The sequence below is a fragment of the Eschrichtius robustus genome, chromosome 19, assembly GCF_028021215.1.
Source record: "Eschrichtius robustus isolate mEscRob2 chromosome 19, mEscRob2.pri, whole genome shotgun sequence".
Classification (NCBI taxonomy): Eukaryota; Metazoa; Chordata; class Mammalia; order Artiodactyla; family Eschrichtiidae; genus Eschrichtius; species Eschrichtius robustus.
Window position 1 is genome coordinate 37,157,637 of NC_090842.1, and position 19,834 is coordinate 37,177,470.

General features: G+C 36.3%; 1 protein-coding gene and 1 non-coding gene across 4 annotated transcripts in view; both read left to right on the top strand.

Annotated features, from left to right (window-relative positions):
• ITFG1 (integrin alpha FG-GAP repeat containing 1) overlaps positions 1-19,834 on the top strand; it is a 258,894-nt gene that overhangs the window by 196,997 nt on the left and 42,063 nt on the right. The gene's annotated exons all lie outside the window — the stretch shown is intronic.
• LOC137754001 (U6 spliceosomal RNA) lies at positions 4,930-5,032 on the top strand. Its single transcript, XR_011071680.1, has one exon. It is a non-coding gene; the product is annotated as a U6 spliceosomal RNA (small nuclear RNA).

Consider the following 19,834-nt stretch of genomic DNA (forward strand, 5'->3'; position numbering starts at 1 on the left):
GGCTCGGGGAATATTGCCTCAGTCCTGAAGGGAAGGTCTGGACTGTGTCACCACATCCACTGTGAACTATATGAGTGCCTGTTCAAACCTATCTGCTTTCATATCATTATAAAAATGTAGATATAGTAGGGGAGGGTCTGAGGAGGAGAGATGCAGAGGGTATGTCAGAACTCTTTGTACTTTCCGCTTAATTTGGCTGTGAATCTAAAACTGCTATAAAAATAAAGCCTATTTTTTTTAATCAAGTGCAAGTCTGATTAATTGGGGGCCGAAGATTAACTTGGTTATTCAGGTATTGTCTACCCAGTTTGTGAAATATTCAGACCCTTTGTTCCTCTTCTTTTCTCTGATTGACCATATTCCCATCATGTGGCTCTTTCATTACCTCGTCAAGCAAAGAACTTTTAAAAAGTTGAAATTGAACCCACTCATTTTACCCACAAGTTCTAGCAGAAAATTTGATAGGAAAGGCTGTTTGCTTAAGGCAGGTTTTACTTCTAAGATCACTAATGCTCCCATTCTCCTTATCTTAAACTAAAAGTCACTTCTATCATATGGAGAACAGAGTCATTTAGAAAGTCACGTAAGTAAAGTGCAGCATGCACATTCTTACGATGATTATCCTAACAGTCCAGCACCTTTGGGCTTTTCTGCAGCTGATACGTCTGCCTCCCATTCATCCATTTATTACTTTCTTTGAAGTTCAGATCCTGTCGAACTGCCTTTCACATCTATCATTTTCCTTCCCCACTGATGTCATAGATCACAATTTTATGACAACCTAAAAGAAACAAGTGCACACTATACTCCCCCAGTTTTCCATATATCAAATGTATTCCCACTTTTAAAATCATTTCATGATAAAGTGAGCCTTCTTCATATTGTTTTGACATCAGATCCACTTGATCATAGTCTGTTATGTAAGATATGACCCAGTGTGAGACTAAGAGGAAAAATGTGCGTACCATATGATATTCTTTATCACTTGAGTTAAATTATGAATTGAATAAATGCTCTTCTGTTGCCTATATATTCCTACCTGCTACAGGCAACCTATCTGATATATGGAGAGAGGATAGAATATTCAAATCAGCAACTAATCTCACCCAAATTCCTTTATTTCCATGCTGAAAACCCCAGAGTCTTTCATTTTCATTCAACTATGGCTACTTACTCCCGTGGCCATATGGTGGACCTTATCTACCAGAAATGTTTTACTTTTGAAATCTCAGTACCATCCATCAACTCTCTGATCAAAAACTATTTTCCCAGCCCTCTCACTCTTGTTATTATAACTGTACCTATTCAACTTTAAGTCTATTAGTTTCTTGACCTGTATCAACCTGTTTTCTTTACCTCCTTATTTAGCTACCGTATATCAACCATCACTTTTGCCACTACCTTTAACTCCCATAAAGCACTCTCCTTTTACTCTACCTGCCTGGCAAAATTACAACCCTGGGTTGTTAATCCAGCTATCTCTCTTGTTGGCTCCTAGATCTAAGCTACTGGGCATTTCTAAAGAAAAATATACAGCCCTGAATATTGTCACCACCAATGATTCAATAGTCATCAACCTCAAATGAGCATTCCTAATTGTATCATAGTCTTATATGGATCCCTGGACACCCTTTTCTCCCATTCATTTTCCCGAGTTACTTTCAGGATTTTCCCTGTGTCTTTGATTTTCTGCTGATTGAGTATGAAATGTATAGGTATAGGTTTTTAGGTATTTTTCCTGTTTGGTGTTCTCTAAGCTTCCTGGATCTGTAGTTTGATGTCTGTCACTAATTTTGGAAAATTCTTATATTATTTCTTCAAATATTTCTTCTGTTCTTTTCTCTCCTTTTCCTTTTTTTTTTTTATAAATTTATTATTTTTGGCTGCGTTGGGTCTTCGTTGCTGCATGTGGGCTTTCTCTAGTTGCAGCAAGTGGGGGCTACTCTTCGTTGCAGTGCGCAGGCTTCTCATTATGGTGGCTTCTCTTGTTGTGGAGCACAGGCTCTAGGCACGCGGGCTTCAGTAGTTGTGGCACACGGGCTCAGTAGTTGTGGCTCACGGGCTGTAGAGCACAGGCTCAGTAGTTGTGGCTCACAGGCTTAGTTGCTCTGCAGCATGTGGGATCTTTCTGGACCAGGGCTTGAACCCATGTCCCCTGCATTGGCTGGTGGATTCTTAACCACAGCACCACCAATGAAGTCCCTTCTTCTTTTCCTTTTGGTAGTCCCACAACGCATATGTTACACCTTTGTGTATGTAACCTTTGTGTAATTGTTCATGGATATTCTTTTCCAAATTTTCATTAGTTTTTCTCTTTGCAATTCAGTTTTGGAGGTTTCTATTGATATATCTTCAAGTTTACTGATCCTTTCATCTTCTGTGTCCAGTCTACTGATGAGCTCATCAAAGGCATTCTTCATTTTTATTGTGGTATTTTTTATTTCTACCATTTCCTTTTGATTCTTTCTTAGAGTTTCCATCTCTCTGCCTACATTAACAATCTTTTCTTGCATGTTCTCTACTTTTTTCCATTAGAGCCTTTATCATATTAAGTATTAAATTTCTGGTCTGATAATTCCAACATCCCTGCCATATCTGAGTCTGGTTCTGATGCTTGCTTTGTCTATTCAAACTTTGTTTTCTGCATTTTAGCATGGCTTAAAATTTTTTTCTTGAGAGCCAGACATGATGTATTGGGTGAAAGGAACTGTGGTAGATAAGCCTTCACTATGAGGATTTATGTTTATCTGCTAGGAGTTAGACTGTGTTACTGTTTGCAGTAGCTATGCTGTCAAGAGGCAAAATTTTCCTCTAGTGTCTTTCTTTTGTCTCTTCTGTTGTCTTTGTGTCACCCTACAGACTTCCTCTTAAATGGGTCTGAAGTTTGCAGTTCTTTTAGCTGTAATCTCATTATTAGACAGGAGCCCAGTTGATGTGGTGGTGAGGTATAAGACTATGGTAGGAGAAGCATCCTGTCATCCTGTGTCTCAGTTTTTTAGTGAGCCTGTGTCCCTGGGCTGTGACTTGAACAAGTGCTTCTCAGCTTGCCCTCCTCTATAGGTTAAACAGGGAGTCTAGAGGGGGCTGAAGTTAGGTATTTCCTTTCCCCCAGGTTGATTAGGTTTTGGTAAATCCCAAGTTACTTAAGCTCTAGTAAAATAGTTTTCCTTAAGGGCAAGCTGTTGTGGAGAACAGAGAGCTCTGGGCATATTTTTAACTGGTTACTTTCCTCTCTGTGCTAGAAGCATGAGGGTTTTTCCCCCAATCTTCCTCTTGAGAATTTGATGGAACTCCTGGAGGTAAAACTTGCAAAAGTGTGGCTCCCCTAAGACTGCCTCGCTTTCTCCCCCAGAGTTTTGAACTCTCAAACTAGTTCACACTGATTCTCCGGTAATGTCACAATCACAGTTTAATCGTTCCTGCCAGTACTGGCTCTAGTTTCAGTCTTCTGGTTCTGGGCTTCTGCTCCCAGTAAGCTGTGATTCTCTGTATCCACCTCTCCAGTTTTCAGGGTAGTAGTTTGCTCTGTGACCTTAGTTCTCTGATGGATCAAAGCAGAGTTAATTTTCAGTTTCTTCAGCTTTTTTTGTTGTGAGTACAGCAGTGATGACTTCCAAACTCTACGTGTCGGGCCAGAAAGAAGCTCTCCTTGCATTTTTATCAGTATTGCTTTATTTTGTTTGTTAATTTCTTACAACTTTATTGCAGTATAATTGACATGCAATAAGCTGCACATATTTAATATTTCAATTTGATGTTATGACATATATAGTATATATGTATATATACACTATACCTTCTTAATGGAGATATATAGATGATAGATAGATAGATAATTAATGTCAAAATAATGAATATATCATATCCAAAAGTTTTTTTGTGCCCCTTGGCTATCCCTCCTTCCCACCTTCCTTGACCCTCCTTCCCTATCCCACTCTTCCTCAGGCATCACTGACAGGTTCTCTGTCAGTGTAGCTTTATTTTAAAAGTTGTTTTTGTTTTCTTACTTCATGACTTTTTCAAGATATTTTCCTCTGTGACATTTATTGCTCTTTACCATGAATTCTTTTTTTAACTTTTTTTGGAAAATTTTTAAATACATATAAAAATATACACTAGTATAATAAAACTCCTTGTGCCCATACTACCATCCAGCTTTTAACACTATCCTCATATACCCAGTCTTATTTCACCTATGCCCCCACCTACTACTTGTCCCCCTTATGGCCCCTCTTAGATTATTGTAAGGCAAATTCATCATATCTTATATTCTGTAAATACCTCACTGTGAGGTAAGGACTTTACATGTGAGGCTGGAAATTCTTATTCTTCATAAGAACTATTTTATGTTCTTCCCAATTTTCCCTTACAGCCAATCCCAACTTCCAGTTCTTAGAAATTCACCTTGCCTCCTACCTCAAAGAGAAAATAAGAATGTAAAATGGGAATTTCTTCAACTATCTGCAGTAACTTTGGGGAAATTATTTAACCCTTGTTAAGTCTCTTTCTCCACATCAATATAATGGGGAAAGTCATAGTACCCGCTTATATTAGTTTCATATTGCTGCTAACAAAGTACCATAAAATTAGTGGCTTAAAACAACAGAGATTTATTCTTATACATTTGAGGTCAGAACACTGAATGTGCTTCATGAGCTGAAATCGAGGTGTCAGCAGGGCTCCATTCCTTCTGGAGGCTTTGGGGAGAATCCATTCCCTTGCCTTTCACGTCTTAAAGCCACCTACATTCCTTGGCTCATGGCCCCTTCCTCCATCTCCAAACCCAACAGTGTAGCATCTTCCGGTCACTGACCCTAACCCATCTCGCCTTCCTCTTTCACTTATAAGGACCCTTGTGATTACATTGAGCCCACACACCCAGATAATCCAAGATAATCTCCCCATCTCAAGATCCTTAATCATGGATGCTTGCTTCAGCAGCACATATACTAAAATTGGAACGATACAGAGAAGATTAGCATGGCCCCTGTGCAAGGATGACATGTAAATTCATGAAGTGTTCCATATTTTTAAGAGAAAAAAAGATCCTTAATCACATCTGCAAAGTCCATTTGCAACATAAGGAAATACACTTAGCAGGTTCTGGGAATTAGGATGCGAACCTCTTTAGGGCATGATTTTTCTGCTTACCACACTCCCACCTAAGTTTTTTATTAAGATTAGAGGAATTAATATAGGTAAATCACAGTGGAGGCCTAATATACAATAAATATTCAAAAAGTGTATCTGCTTTTATTTGTCAAGGTTAATGTTTCTTCCCTGCCTCTATAACATCCCTTTATTAGTAAGGATAATGAGTTCCAAATATTTGAGAAATGTTGGTGTCTGTCTGCCTTCAGAATAGGACTAGAGGTCTACTTGACTTCTTGATTTTTTCTTGTCTTATTTTCTTATCTAATATGTATTAAATCTTTTTTAATACATATCATAGAATTTATGAAATCTGAATATGGAGGATATCAATATTTTCAGTGAAAGCTACCATAAACATCTGTGAATCAGAAGAATATATTCCTATTTCCTAATTTTTTCTTTAAATACTCAGCTAATTTTTTGACTTTTTTATCCTCAGCATAAGGCATATTTTGGCCTTCCTCTGTGTTAGTGGAGATTATAGCTTCTTTCCCTGTCACTTGGTAATTCTTTTTACCAAAGCCTGGTGCCTTTTCCCACTTTATAAATTATGAGTTTAGAAGCAAGCAGATGAGTACTTTTCCATTTGAATAGCAGAAGAGTTTAGAAGTAGTCCTTTAATACTCTATATACAAAAAGAGTCTGTGCACATTCCTTTTAAATACCTCCATGAGGGCAGAGATAGTGTCAGTTTTGCTTGCCAGTGTATTATAGAACCTAGCACAGGACCTTGTGTTTAACAGTTTGTCAGTTGCCTTCTGTAGCACTAAAATGTAATCCGTTCATCCACACCCATCTCTTTTCCTTTTTCCCTTGACTAAAAATTAGTGCACCAATTATGCTGTGGGTCCTACCTACCTCTCAGGGACCTCATTCCATTGCTTATTCTATCTGGCCTGTGTATTCAACTCCACTTCCCTGTCGGTGCCTTCTCTTCAACATTTAAGAATGCACAAATCTCTCCTATATATAAATGCATATACAAGTACCTTCCAAAACCCCACGTCCCCTCTGGCCACTGCCTAATCCCTGTTTGCTCTTCCAGCCAAACTTCTTGAGTTGTGTACAGTAGGATCTCTCCAGTTTACTTCCATATCCTTAACCCGCTGTTGTAATCAAGCCTTTGGCGTCACGCCACTGAAAACTGCCCTTGATTCTGCTGGCCAATTTTAGGAACACTCCCTTTCCTTGGCTTCCTTTACGCTCTCCTTTCCTCGATCCCCTTTTACTTCTCTGGCCATTCTCCCAGGTTCCTTTATGGATTTTTCCTCTGGCCATCCTTTAAACGTTGCTGTGTCTCAGGGTTCCAATCCTAAGTTCTCTTCTCACTCTGTGTGTACTCTTGAAGTATTTCAGTCTCTCTCCTGGCTTTTTTTTGTTTTCTATTTGTAATACTGATTACTCCCAAATCTATTTACCAGCTGTCTCTCCTGAGCTTCAGACCTTTCTATCTGAGTGTCTTACAGGGACCTCTAAAACTGAAATCTAGTGTGTCCCCACAAAAACCCACTCCTCTTCTCATGTTCCCTATCTCAGTTACCTCTTCCTTTCCCTCACCCCTCAAATCTACTAGATTATTACTCTCTCCCTTTAACTGTTCCTTCTCTCTATCCTGTTACTTTAGTTGAGCTATCATCATTTTTGGCCTGACTGGAGTCATCTGAGCCATCCTTCAAAAAGCAACCAGGGTGATCTTTCTAAAATACAAACCTTCAGTGGCTGCCCTTTGCCCTTGAGAAATGGTTCTAATTTAGTTTATTGAGTTAAAGCCTCTGTTTATCTCTTCAGCCTTATCCCTCGCTGTTCCTCCTCACACCCTCTCCCAGCTCTCTGTCACCCACACTGCACTACTTGTTCTGTGTGCTCTCTCACTTGCATATTATTCCTCTACCCTGAAGCCTCTTCTTCTCATCTTCTCCAGAGTCTTTCCTGTGATCTTCAGGTGAGCTCTTAGATGATATTTCCTGTGAGAATCATTCCCTGGCTCCCCTTTGACATAGGACTAGACAAATGTTCTGTTGTTTCTTAGCACTCTATGCTTAGTTAGTCCTACTACTTACCACTTCTGTTATGTAGTTGGTGAGTTATCTGTATTAAGTCCTTGAAGAGGAAAGGCTGTGCTTGTTTATTATTATTCTGTCCTTACTCCCTAACATAGTGCCTTACACATAATATGATAAATATTTGAGGTATTAATAAATGAGCTTTCCCTAAAATTTGGGGGTTTTTTTAATGGTCCATCATTGATAAATTTACCATACCATCTCTTACCAAAATCACATATTCACTGTTAAGTGTGAACACTTGCAAAATAAATTACAACTTATTCACAAGAGAAATGCACTCTGCAAAGCCCTGATATAAAGGGAAAACATCCCTTATTAATGTTCCCAGAGATATGTCTTTTTACAGACCTTACAAAGGAAAATTATCTTACAGTTTTAACAGGAAAATAACCAAAATTAAAGAAAATAATATATTGAATTTAACGTCTTGAAGAAATGAATAAGAAACAATATAAAAATTTCAACATTGAACTAAATTGAGCAATGCAGCTAACACTAATGAAGATAAGGAAAAATATCAGTGGGTGTTTATGAAAAACATGATTACCTTTGAGAAAAATAAAGTCCACACTATAAGTCAGCTATTTTTCTAATATTTTAGAATCATAAATTTATATTGCTTAATTAAACCTGACACTGATTTTATATATAATATGTATAATATCATGTAAGACATATTAACATAATATGTCTTATAAGTTCTTCCAGTTTTGTTTTACCTTCCAGAGCCAGTGATGTAGAATATATTTGGTGTTCATTGTAGGAGCCCAAGTCCTTAAAACAAATCAGATACTTGAGACAGACATAGAAACCACCAAGATTTCTCCAGGCTACTGAAAAAGATGCTTTCTGAATAAAATAGAGGAATTCCAACCCTAATTTTTTTTAAAGAACATTTTACCTTTATTTTTAAATTGTAGCCAGCAGTAAAAGAAAATAAAGGCTCCCCGCCAGCCCTACCCCCACCCCCCACTTCCCCTTTCTTATCTTCCCTTTTCCCAATATGTGGAAGTTACTACTGTATCCAGGTTGTAGAATATTGTTTCTGAAAAATTTAGGAACTTAATTTCAGATTGACTATTGTATATTTATTACACATTGTTTGTGTGCTAGGCTCTGCCTTAGGCTGTGAAGATGGGATATTTAAAATACATGTCAACCCTAATTTTATATAAGTCAACATGCATATAGAGGACAGTTAGTTTTAAAAAAGCTATGTAATACAACACCTAAACTACATTACATCAGTATGACACATCCCAGAATAAGAAAAAAGGAACCAAACAGTTCTTTTTTACTTATAGTATGGAAAAGTTGAGAGATCAGTAATGTTTTTTAATTTAACTTCCTGAATTCTTTCAAATATCAGACGTGACATTTTAAAGGAAAGGTAGGATGATCTGTGGGAGATTTGTACTAAGATTTTCACAAAGAAAGTGAACTTGCTAGATGATGGGGTACAGTGCTCAGCGTTCCATAGGAATAGCTTATTCCTAATCCTTTCTTACCAAAATTTATTAAGTCAATTTACTAAATATTTTCCATGAAAATATGTTTCTGCTTTTATAAAAAAAATTTTGAGAAAACAGTTCATTTTATAGAAACCCTGGTATGCATTCTTTTCATTAAGCAAGAACTCTTTGCACTTAGACAACAAAGATTATCATACCACTTGCCATAGGTTGCATCCTCAAAAGTGTGTCTGGAAAATTCACATGAAACTAAGGATGTGCAAAAGCAGCACCAGGTCCATTCCTAGACACCCTGACTCATAGCCTGCTCCCACCATTTACAAACCTTTATCTGTTCAACTCAGGAACTTATATGTCTCACTGTATAATGGAAGAAACTGTCTCATGGAATTTTTAAGAACTCCATAATTACTCGCTCAATGCAGGAAGTTAAAAGTGATTGCTTATTTTGTATATCATTAAAAGTATGACCGTGTATATTAAGTACCTTTTCCTTACCCCATGTATATGGAAAACATTTATAAACATTAAAACATAGGACTGGCATGTAACCTCCTGTTAGAGTGATAAGTCTATACCAGGCAAACTACTTCTTAAAAGTTTGTAATTTCTGCGTTATTACTTCTCCTGTTGGATGGAACAGGGTGAGAAATTCCACCCAGTGGACCAAATCCAGCTTGCTGCCTGTTTTTGTGAATGAAATGTTAGTGGAACATAACCGCACTCATTTATTTATATACTGTCTATGGCTGCTTTCATGCTACAACATCAGAGTTAAGTAGTTGCAACACAAGACCTTATGGCTCACAAAGCCTACAATATTTACTATCTGGCTTTTTAAAGAAAAAGTTTGCTAACTCCTGGGCTAGAATAACAACTACAATAGAAAGTAAATTACTCTCATCTTTCTCTGATTTGCTGTGTGTTCTGACCAGTACACCTAAACTTTTTTAAGCCAGCATCCTAATTATCCATTTAATCAGATATTTTCCTTTTCTGAGATGTTCCCTCCAAATCATTTTTAAACTATCTTTTGTGACACTGCATAAAATACAGGAATCTTTTATTTGAAATACTCTGTATTTATTGTTGAAAGTAAGACTATTCCTCTCCATGGTTATTCTCTCTCTCTGAATTTGTCACGTGCAAATTAAAATTTGCTTCTACATTTTAATAAAGGTTACTTAATGCTAAAATATCTATGTTTTCTGCTGTATTCCATGTGCCTCTTTGCTTGTCAAGGCAATTCTGCTCCCACAGACATTCCAGCAAGATTCTGCACTTCACTATACCTAGCTAATAGATAGCCTAAAGTTTGCCTTTAAGAGGAAAAGGTCGTGCTGTTTTATTTTATAGTTATGCATGAAAAATGAGTATGCTGATGTCATAATAGTATGGGTCATGAGTAAACAGCTACACAATAAGTACTTTAAGATCATACCTTTTACAGCTAAATAAATTAAAATAAATGTAAACATTGCAGATTATATCACACAATTCGGAAAGCTTCTTAATGATCCGAATACAAATCTTTCTCTAACTGGCTTTCAATTCTGTGAAATTTCAATTCTGTGGGCCCTCATTTAACTTCTTTGCCTTTGTACTGGTTGAGAAAGGAGCACTGCTACTAGAGAAACAATTTTCTGCACCACTAAAAGCAGCTGAAAAGAATAAGAAGTGTTTCAAACATTGTTTTTTATGCACTCAACCATATTAATGGTTTTATTGTCTTGTATTCAGTCAAAATCCAATCAGTATACAAAGGTGTAGGTTACACTTAATACTCTCATAAACTGCCAATTTTTATAATGTATACAAAGTGTAGTCCCAATAGATCAATGGCTCTTAAAGAGGGGTCCCCAAACCACCAGCATCAGCACATCTCCTGGGAACTTGTAAGAAATGCACACTCCTAGGCCCCACCAAGACCTACCAAATAGGAACACCTTGGGATGCAGCCAGTGAATCTATAATTTAATAATCCCTCCAGGAGATTCTGATATATGCTAAAGTCTGAAAACCACAACACTGGACTTTTAGAAAAGGGGTTACTGTAAGCTAACAACCTTGTCTTCTTACACAGCAATTATATATACTCAGAAGTGGCATTTCATCCAAACATACATTCTTGCAAATAAATTATTCCTGTAGTTTTAGGATCCTACAGTACACTAAAGAAAATGAATGTTAACTTGATAAATGTTTCTGGTTTTGCTCAAAATAATTTTATTCACTCGGTAGTTCAACATAATTGAAAATGAGATATCACTACCAAAAAAGACATTAATTTATTTGGCCAAAGTAAAAAGATAATAGTGCATACATATTGAGCACTTACTGTGTGCCAGGCACTGTTCTAATTGTTTTACACATATTTACTCAATCTTTACTTCAATCCTATGAGATAGGTACTATGATTATCCCTAATTTTAGTTGAGGGAACTGAAAGTTAAATAATTTGCCCAAGGTTATACAGAAAATAAGTGGAAGAGGAAAAATTTGAACCCAGATTCTCTGACTCTAAAAACTATATTCTTAGTTTCAAAATTTGGAAAGCTAATACCTAAAATATTCTCATGACATGAAATATTTGGAATAACTCGCAGGCCTTTAAATTTTTGTTTTAATCACCTCAAGCTGCCTTTACAAAATACAATCGAAATTTATTTTTTCACAGTTCTGGAAGCTGGAAGTCCAAGATCACGAGATCAGGGTGCTAGTATGGTCAGGTTCTGTTGAAGGCCCTCTTCCTGGCTTGCTTCTTCTCACTGTGTGCTCACATGGCCTTTCCTAGCTTTGTGTGCAGGGGGAGACAGAGAGAGAGAGCAAGTTCTCTGGTGTCTCTTCTTATCAGGACACTAGTGCCATCATGAGGACCCTGCCCTCATGACTCTAACCCTAACTACCTTCCAGATATCATCACATTAGGGATTGGAGCTTCAACATATTAATTTTGGGGAGGCACAAACATTCGATCTATAAGAATTAAGTAAAGTATTTCAGAGAAGTAAGAAGTTACGTGAAATTTTCACAGATGTGTTGTCATTATTGCTGATTGATATTCCCATAGTTTGCATTCCCGGCATATTAACTTTTCAGGTTTTCATAAAGGAATTCAAGGTATGTGTATAAATACTTAAACTAGAGGAATTAATTGTTTCAGAAATCCCTAATCCTTTTAAATTGAAAATTCCATAATGATACAATCACTTCCCAAATAATAAATTTATAAAAATTGAAATTCTTTGGACCACCACTAATATAACCTAGGTATGTAAAAGATATTAAAAGATACAGCAATACTCCTACCATCTCTACTGTATTAGAAGAGACACAAAGTAAAAGTTATCCAAGTTTTTGCACTTGCTGAAGGTATAACCCTGTTCACTACATTTTGTACTAAACATTCATATGGAGGTAAATGGCACTATTTAAGGGGAAAAAAAAATCCTGAAACATGTTTAATGCTATGACATAAGGGTTAAGAAACCAAAACACATAGGCACATGTATCAGTCATATCATTTCCATTGGGAAAGGCAGAGTAAGGATTGAATTACTCATTATGTACATGATACAGAGTAGCAATTCTCAAACTTCTTGTTCTGAAGACTCCAAATAGTTTTACTTAAGTGAGTTTTGTTTATCAGTATTACTTTATTTGAAATTAAAACTGAAACAACTTTAAATGTTTTTATTAAATCATTTTAAAACAATAGGCCCATTACATGTTGACCTAAAATAAATAGTTGTTTTTATGGAAAAATAACTATTTTCCAAAATACAAAATTAGTGAAGAGTAACATTCCTTTGTATTTTTTTCAAATCTCCTTAGTACCTGTCATTAAAAAAAAAAAAAAACAAGATTCTCATATCTCTTTTTGCATTGTGTATTATTGTTTTGGTTGAAATATTAAAAAAAAAAATTTAACCTTACACAGCTGTATAGTAGAAAAAGAGAATGTTTCATATCCTGTTCAGATAACTGATAGTATACCAAAACTCAGCAGTGGCAGTTACTTAAAGGTTAGTTATAATGTGGAATTTGAAACTATATCAGTGAACATTTCCAACTCCATCACATTACCCATTGGTTATTTAGAAGCCTGTTGTTTAATTTCCACACATTTGTGAATTTCTCAAATTTCTTTCTGTTGTTGGTTTCTAATTTAATTCCATTGTAATCAGAAAACATACTTTGTACAATTTCAATACTTTTACATTTATTGGGACTTGTCTTATGGTCTCGTATATGGTTCCCCTTAGAGAATGTTTCATGTGTGCTTGAGAAGATGTATTCTGCTAAAGTTGGGTACAGTGTTCTATACATGTCTACTAGATCTAGTTGATTTCTAGTGCTGTTCAAGTCTTCTTTTTCATTGTTGATCTTATGCTTCATTGATCTATCCATTAATGACACTGCTGTATTATTAATAATTATAATAGTATCCAACAACCATTATTGTTGAATTACCTGTTTCACCCATCAATTCCTTATGTATTTGGGACCTCTGTTATTAGGTGTGTTTATGTTTATAATTGTTATGTCTTCTTGATGGATTGATGAATCTGTCCTTTTTTATCTCTACTAACATTTTTATCTTAAAGTCTGTTTGTGTCTGATATTAGTATGGCTACTCCAGCTCTCATTTGCTTACTATTTCCATGGTATATCTTTTCCATGCTCTTACTTTCAACCTATTTGTTGTTTTTGAATTTAAAGTGTGTCTTTTATAGATAGCATATACTTGGATCATGTTCTTCTATCTATTCTGCTAATCTCTGCCTTTTGATAGCAGTGTTTAATCCATTTACATTTAATATAATTACTAATAAGGTAGATTTATCTCTGCCATTTTGCTATTTTGTTCCTTATATGTCTTATGTCTTTCTTCTTCCTCTGTTCCACCATTACTGCTCTCTTTTGTGTTACATATTTTCTAGAATTTGATTTTAATTCCCTTGTTTTTTGTACTCTATATTTGAAGTTATTTTTTTAGTGTTTCCTCTCAGAATTACAGTTTCCATTGTAACTTAGAAAACAATCTACTTCATATTAATACCAACTTAATTTCAATAGCATAAACAGACTTTGCTCCAATATGCCTCAGTTTACTCCCCCCTCCTTTGTGCTTGTATTTTCATACATATTACATCTTCATGCATTGTGAGCCCAACAACATGGTTTTTTCATTATTACTTTATGCAGTAGTGTTTTAAATCAGATAGGAGAAAAGAGCTACAAACAAAAATACATTTATAGCATCTAGTAAATTTACCTATAGTTACCTTTACTGATACTTTTTACTTATTTCTGTGGATTTGAGTTCCGGTCTAGTGTACTTTCAGTTCAGCCAGAAGAACTCCCTTAGTATTTCCTATTAGTTAGGTGTGTTAATGACAAATTTTCTCAGTTTTTATCTCACAATGTGTTAATTTTCCCTTCATTCTTCAAGGATAATTTTGCTACATTTTAGACTTCTTGGTTGACTATCTTTTCCTTTCAACACTTTAAATATTCATCTTACTGTCTTCTGGACTCCTGGGTTTCTGATGAGAAATCAGCTTTAATCTTATTCAGGATCCCTTGTACATAACAAGTTGCTTATCTCGTTGCATTTAAAATTCTCTCTTTGGCTTTCAACAGTTTGACTATGATGTACCTTGGTGTGGATCTCTTCAAGTTTATCCTGCTTGGCGTTCATTGAGCTTTTAGATGTGCAGTTTCATGTATTTAATTAAATTTGGGCAGTTTCAGACATTTTTGCATCACATATTCTTTCTGCCTCTCCTCCCCTCCTCTCCTCTGGGACTCTTATTGTTGATATTCTTGATGGTGCCCCACAGGTCTCTGAGGCTCTGTTCATTTTCTTTATGTTTCTCATTTTACTTTCTGTTCCTCACACTGGATAATCTGAATTGACATATCTTCAATTTTATTGATTCCTTCTTCTGCTAATTTAAATCTACTATTGAGCCTCTCTAGTGAATTTTTTATTTCAGTTATTGTACACTAGAATTAGTGTGGGATTTTTTGTGTGTATGACTTATATCTCTTTATTGATATTCCATTTTGGTGAGATACTGTTCTCATAATATCCTTAAATTCTTTACATGATTTCCTTTACTTTCTTTGAACATATTTATAATAGCTGATTTAAAGTCTCTACTTAGTAAGTCAAACATCTATGCTTCCTTGGGGGAAATTTCTATTGACAGCTTTTTTTTTCCCTTTGTATGAAACATACTTTCCTGTTTGTGTGTGTCATAATATTTTGTTGTTGAAAACTGGACATTATAAATAATGTGTTCACCCTGAAAATCACCCCCTTAAGTTTGTTGTTATTGCTGCTGTTTGTCCAGTGACTTTCCTGGATTATTACTGCGAAGTCTTTATTCTTTATTGTATATACCCATGAAGTCCTTGTTCAGTAAGTTTTAATTGTCAGCTATGAGTGGACACAGTTTTTCTTAAATAAAAGATTGAGAGATTAAGGCCTTCTCAGTTCTTTTGTCTGAAAACAGGTTACACATATGTGTGGACTTCTAGATTCCCAGGAGTATGTGAGAGCTTTTCAAAGTCCCCTTTGAACATCTCATTCACATTTTTCCTTTTAAGATTTGGTCAACCGCTCATTAGCCCAAACTGATATCGCTGTCTCAGGCAGCATCAATAAAAACAATTGCTAATGATTGTTTTTAATAAACTTCCAGTTTGATAGAGCTGTTCACACTGAGCAAGCTCTCAGTCTGGCCAAATAAAGACAAATATTGAGAATGGAGCTTTTCAGGGAACTGCCAGACAGGTCAAATAGTGATAATTCTCTGAGGATGGGACATTAGGGAGATCCACCCCTCCCTTTGCTGCTAAGCTGTTCATTTTCAAAGCTACCTTAGTAGCAAAGCTATTGGTCTTCAGGACTACTTCAGAGCTGGGGAGGGGTTATGGGAATAGGGCAGATTAAAAAACAATAAACACTGTTTTATTGAGATTCAGTCGTTTTTCTTAGATACTCCTTGATTCTTGCAAAAAAAAATTTATTTTAACAATTTTTGACAGTGTTCTTATTTCTTTTATGAAGGAGATTTTTTTTGGTCCTTACTAGATCTAGAAGTGATTCTCCCCTACTCGTATTACTTCAAAATCCCTTGGTCTGTCTTGTACTTCGAATGATCTTTCATGTATGCATGGTTTTGTAACATCATGCATTGGCCATTTGGAAAATATTGGTTTACTGAGGTATGCATATCTTCCCAATTTTAACACGTTTCATTACATACTATTTAAAAATCACATTTGTTAATATCACTACTGATCCCATAAGTAAAGTTTGTAGGTTTTAATGTGTCAGGCTCATGGTGGTGGATACAAGTCTTCCAGAACTCCAGTTTCATTTATAAGCTCAAATTTTATCAGTAGCAACAAATACTATCAATTATTGTTGGAAAAGTGACATTCAATTTGTCATTTTCAAGAGAATGTTGGCTAATACCCAAGTCTGAGTAAACATAGTTTAGTGCCACTGCTAATTACCAACCCTTTTACCAATGGGATTTTTGGACTCCAGGGGTCTTTGCACCACATTTTGAGAACACTTTGTAGAGGAATCAAGTCTGGATTTCTGGACCTTGTCTTTCAATATCAGAGTAACTGGTGCATGGTGAGAAGTTAATTTCAGCTTTAGGACTCATAACAGAGACTTGCTTACCTGATTTTTTTAATTGACTATAGGACAAAAGGGAAAAGCCTATATAAATCTGTAAAATAAGATACTATGAATAGTAATATGAAATTTTCCAAATGTGAATTAGAAAAAAATATTCAAGAATATAATTGGGAAGGTTCACAAAAAGCAATACTTATAGCCCAAGATACCAATCTTCCAGTACATAGACTAGACTATGGGTTATAAAATAAATTTGAGGTTATAACACTGTGATAAATATAACCTCATAAGTATTATCTCCAAGCCTCACTGCAATGAGACAGGTTTAAAGTATTAAAAGGCATACCCTATTCCAAAGAAACAAACCTAGGAGAGATGAAATAATTTATGTTAAGAAGTGTATACCACATTAGCAATGTTTGTTGCTAAGCATGTGAAGCAACTTACAGCTGGTGGGAGTGTAAACTGGTAATACCACCTCAGTAAGAAAAAGAATAGGTACTACCTGGTACAGTTGAAGATGCATATATCATATGACTTTACAGTTCTGCCTCTGGGTACATAACCCCTGATAAATGTTTGCACTTGTACATCAGGTGACATACGTAAGAATGCCGTGTTTATCATGGCAAAAAAAAAAAAAATGGGAACAAGCGTTGATCAACAAAAGAATGAAAAATATTTATGCTATAATCATGCAGTGGAATACTTTATAGCCGTGAAAGTGAACTACAGCTACTCATCCTTAATCATGGATGAGTCTCAAATTAATGTATTTTTTAAACAGTCACAGAAGGATACATACAGTATGATTCCATTTACATAAAAACTTAAAATAGGCATAACCAGATATATTTGAACATTTATGTATATGATAAAACTTATAAAAGAAAAAAGGAATAATTGCGTGAAGAAGATAGTTGAATAGAAGTTAAACTATGAAGTTAACTGTGATTTGCTTTAAAACTGCATATATATGCAGGAATCAAGATGGCAGAGTAGAACTTGGAGCTCACCTGTCCCCACAAACACATCAAAATTACATCTACCTGTGGAACAATTCTCACAGAAAACTAACTGGAAACTAGCAGAAGAACTCCTAGAAAACCAAAGCTGCAAGAAAGATCTCCGTGTAACCGGGTAGGATGGGGAAAAAAAGGCATTGGGTTGGGACCTGCACCCCTGGGAGGGATCTGTAAGGAAGAGAAGGTCCACACAGGCTGACCCTTGCCCTGAGGAGCAAGCTAGTTGAGCCACAATCTCGGCATTCCAGTCCTGGGGTCCTGCACGGAGGAGACAAACCCCCTTGCCTGCTGGGAAGTCTGCTGAGATGGACAAAAGGGCTGGAGAAGCCTAGACTCTACTCACAAGGAGTGCACATGTGCTGGCTTGCCAACTATCAGGGCGGAGAGAGCCTTGCACTGGTGGCTGCCACCTTGCTGCCCTTTACAACTGAAAGGGGCAAACACCCCAGCCCCACTCACTCCACATCACAGCTTGGCATGAAATCTGGGAAGAGACTCAGTCTAGCTATGCAGAGACAGACTGGGGCACAGAAATATTAAAAATCATAGAAGAATACTATGAACAGTTATATGCCAACAAGTTGAATAACCTTCCAAAAAATGGACAAGTTTCCAGAAACATACAGCCTGCCAAAATGAGTCAAGAAGAAACAGATAATTTGAACAGACCAATCACTGGAAGTGGAATAGATTCTGTAATTAAAAGAAAAAACTCCCAACAAACAAAAGTCCAGGACCAGACAGCTTCACTGGGGAATTCTATCAAGTATACAAAGAACTTACACCTATCCTCCTCAAACTATTCCAAAAAATTGAAGAGAAAGGAACACTCTGAAATTCATTCTATGAGGTCACCATCACCCTGATACCTAAACCAGACAAAGGTATTACAAAAAAGAAAATTACAGGCCAGTATCCTTAATGAATATACATGCAAAAATCGTCAACAAAATATTAGCAAACCAAATCCAACAATACAGAAAAAGGATCATACACCATTATCAAGTTGGATTCATTCCAGGGTCACAAGGATGATTCAACATACACAAATCAATCAATGTGGTCCACCACATTAATAAAAGGAAAGACAGAAAACACATATATGATCATCTCAATAGAGGCAGAAAAAGCATTGACAAAATTGAAAATCCATTCATGATAAAAACTCTCACCAAAGTGGAAGGGGACGTATTTCAACATAATAAAAGCCATTTATCACAAACCCAGAGCCAACATAATACTCAGTGGTGAAAACTTAAAAGCCTTCCCACTAAATTCAGGAACAAGACATGGATGCCCACTCTCACCACTTCTATTCAACATAGTATTGGAAGTCCAAGCCATAGCAATCAGACAAGAAAAAGAAATAAAAGCTATCCACATCGGAAGGGAAGAGGTAAAACTGTCACTATTTGAGAGGACATTATACTCTATGTAGAGAACCCTAGTGTCTCCACAGAAAAACTGTTAGAACTAATGAATGAATTCAGCAAGTTAGCAGGATACAGGATTAATATATAGAAATCTGTTGCATTTCTTTATACTAATAATGAAATATCAGAAAGAGAAAGTAAAAAAAAAAAATCCCATTTAAAATTACATCAAAAAAATAAAATATTTAGGAATAAACTTAACCAAGGTGGTGAAAAACCTATATGCTGAAAACTATAGAACACTGATAAAGAAACTGAAGATGATTCAAACAAATGGAAAGATATCCCATGCTCTTGGACTGGAAGAATTAATATTGTTAAAACAGCCATACTATCCAAAGCAATCTGCAGATTTAATGTGATCCCTATCAAAATACCCATGACATTTTTCACAGAACTAGGACAAATAATCCTAAAATTTATATGGAAGTACAAAAGACCCAGAATTGCCAAAGCATCTTGAGAAAGGACAATAAAGCTGGAGGTATAACCCCCCCAGACTTCAGACCATACTACAAACCTAAAATAATCAAAACAGCCTGGTATTGGCACAAAAACAGACACACAGATTAATGGAATGGAATAGAGAGTCCAGAAATGAACCCACCCACCTATGGTCAGTTAATCTACTACAGAGGAGGCAAGAATATACAATGGAAGTTGGAGGGACCAAAAGCTAGTACAATAGCCTTTGCCTCCCTCCTCAGCTTCTAAACTTATCAGACACAGGTGAAGAGAGGAAGAAAGAAAACCAGAATATTCCTGGACTGCAAGAACCTGACCAATCACTGACAGCCGCAAGCCTGCTGCCTCCAGTGCATCCTGTCTGTGTGTGATGGGTGTGCTCCTGATTAACACCTCTCTCTCTCTCCCCTCCCCCCCTTTTCTTCTTCCTCTTCCCCTTCCTCCTCCTCCTCCTCCCCCGCCCCCTCCCCCCTTCCTCCTCCTCTTCCTCTTCTTCTTCTTCCTCTTCTTCTTTGCCTCTCTCTCTCTCTGTCTCTCTCTCTCTCATTCTACA